The 2,505-nt window shown below is 43.4% G+C and overlaps 1 protein-coding gene across 4 annotated transcripts in view; it reads right to left on the bottom strand.

Moving 5' to 3' along the window:
- RNF111 (ring finger protein 111) overlaps positions 1 to 1,304 on the bottom strand; it is an 87,137-nt gene extending 85,833 nt beyond the window's left edge. The window contains exon 1 of one of the 4 annotated variants that reach the window (XM_023510087.1): positions 912 to 1,304. The gene's annotated coding sequence lies outside the window, so the exon portion shown is untranslated. The remainder of the gene's footprint in view (positions 1 to 911) is intronic. The other 3 variants (XM_003784385.3, XM_023510086.1, XM_023510088.1) reach the window with 3 other exon arrangements.
- Between the last annotated feature and the right edge of the window lie 1,201 nt (positions 1,305 to 2,505).

Below are 2,505 nucleotides of genomic sequence, written 5' to 3'. Positions count from 1 at the left end.
AAGTCCTTACAATAAAAAAGATAAAATGCCAAATGAAATAATTCGGGTTTTGAACCTGAGATAAGCCAACTTCAAAAGCTTTTTTAAAACTCCTATAAAATGAAGTCTGTCAGCTGGCATCTTACCATTCAAGAGAGTTCTAAATTCAAAACGCACATAAATCAAAAACAGGAAAGCTTATGACAATACAATGAAGTCAACTCACACCACAAACATGAACAAATTAAAGGAATATTCTATACTTCCTGGTATATTCTGAATGCTGAAACTTAAACTTGCGTTAAGAAGTATCTGTAAATATCTACTATACCCTATTGAAGAACTATTTAAGCAAATCTATATTTCTGCAGTACAGAACAGATTATTTCCACTACAGTAATGACTGATATATTACCTAAGAACAATAATAAAAATATCAAGCTTCCTTTTTAATAACCAAAAAGCCAACTCCATACAAAATCTGATGCGTCTGTATTTCTGCAGTTCCACGGACTACGTTTCCTTGATCGCAGAAGGCAACTCCCTAACCGTCAGGGCTGACTTAGAGCCCTCCAACTCCCCCGGTCCGGGTACCCTCATCACTCCATTGTCAAATCGCACTCCCACGCCTCAGTCCTCAGCCCCCATCCTAAGACTCCAGGGAGATACGAAAAAGGGAAATAAATCCTCTCACTCATACCCTCACCGTAGGCTGTGGGTGTGTCGGCAGACGAATGTTTTGCCCAAACACAATTAAATCTTCCGAGGGGACTCAGACCCTAAGTCACCGCGGAGCCACCAATAACCGGCCGGTGGCCGACCCCAGTCTTCCGCGGCCGCAGCCCTTCCTCTTTCTCCCCTCCAGGCCGGCCCCTCCCCCGGTGCGCGCACGCGCGGCCTCCAATGGGTCCCCTCCCCCCTGTCCCCCTCACCTTAATCATTAGCTACCCTCTTCCCAGGGTCCGGGAATCACTGACCCAGGAAGGAAGACGGGAAACGTAAAGGGTGAAGAGTATACGTCGAGAGCCAGAGAACTGCGCCCCAGATCTCGGCCTAATAGGCCCCTAGAGTCAAGACCAGCGTCTGTCACCGCCACCAAAACTGTACCGGAGGAAGCGTTTGGACTCGACCCAGCTAACACGGCTTGGGTTCAGAATGCCTAATTTGGCACCACAGGAACTCCTCAGAAGCTGCGGGCGTTTCTATGCTGCGCAGACCCAGCAGCTCACCACCGTCGCCGCCACTGCTACTGCTCTCCGGCCGCCGCCGCCGCCGCCGCCGCCGCCGCCTAACCAATCCCTCCCCTACTGATCCAGCACGACACTTAGGGGCTTTTACGACAGTTCGGAAAGTGAGAGCGCAGTAGCCTTCACGGCTCCATTTACATCTGTTTGTTTCCGCGCTTGCTCAGATTCCCGTCTCACTGTCCCGCTCCTCTTCCTTGGTCCTCCCCCTTTGTACTCGTATTATCTGTTTGCGAAACCAAGCAGTGTCACAGAGCTCATGATTTAGTTTTCCTTGGTGATTATGCGTTCAGTATTTAAGCAAAATCTGGACTACATCTTGGTTAATTTTTCGTAATTAAAAAATACAACTAACTACCGAATTACTGACTCTATTCATGGTACACTTGAAACAGGAACATCATGGTTTAGTCTTTCACAACAAACGATACCCCAATCATACGCGCTAATGACCTAAAGATCACAGCTCACTGTTAAGGTGAATTTGCTTCTGGAATCAGAGCAAAAGTAATAGATATCCTGGGAACTCCGGCTGTTTAGTCGCAAAAGCTTTCGTAAGTCAGTGATTTTATAAAATATCAGTAAATAGGAAATGCTTCGCTATATGCCGTAAGAGAATGCAGAGGAGAAAGAATGGGCTTTGGAGTTGATCGGACTTCCTTTCAAAAGCCCGGTGATGCCATTTAACAACTGTCTGGTTTATTAGACCCTTATAAATCTCAGTTTATAAATGGAATAACATTATTTGCCTCAAAAGGTACTTTGCAATTAAATGAAAGAGTTTATGTAATTCTCTTACCAAATAAGGTATTCAATGTTAATCCCTCCCTTTGCCATCAACTCATCTTTCTCAGTATTCTTTTTGTTCACTCTTGTTCTCCATATTGCTCAGTGAAGAAAATTGCCTTAAAATTACAATAATAAACAAAGGTAGCAGATTTTATGAGGAAACTGAAAGAGCATTGGACTAGGATTTTGTTCAGTCCTGTTGGTCGTCCTAACTATAGACTTTTGCCTAAACCATCTTATCTACTACGATGGTTTTACTGCTATTACTGCATGACCTTTCAAACCTATATTTACAGCCCTAATCTTTTTCCTAAAGCTTTTGGCCTGTGCTCTTCAATAAGGTAGACTCTTTAAGTTGTGCACTTAAAATGTGGCTAGCACAAATTGAGAAGTGCTTTAAATGAAAAATAACATTCAATTTCAAAGTTACAATACTGAAAAAGACTGTGAAAAATCTCAACACTTTTTAATATTTATTCTATGTTGAAGTAAT

This window comes from Otolemur garnettii, unplaced genomic scaffold, assembly GCF_000181295.1.
Source record: "Otolemur garnettii isolate 467f Iridium unplaced genomic scaffold, OtoGar3 scaffold00011, whole genome shotgun sequence".
NCBI classification, from domain to species: domain Eukaryota; kingdom Metazoa; phylum Chordata; class Mammalia; order Primates; family Galagidae; genus Otolemur; species Otolemur garnettii.
Note: the sequence above shows the minus strand (reverse complement) of the source record. Positions and strands in the feature narration are given on the sequence as shown.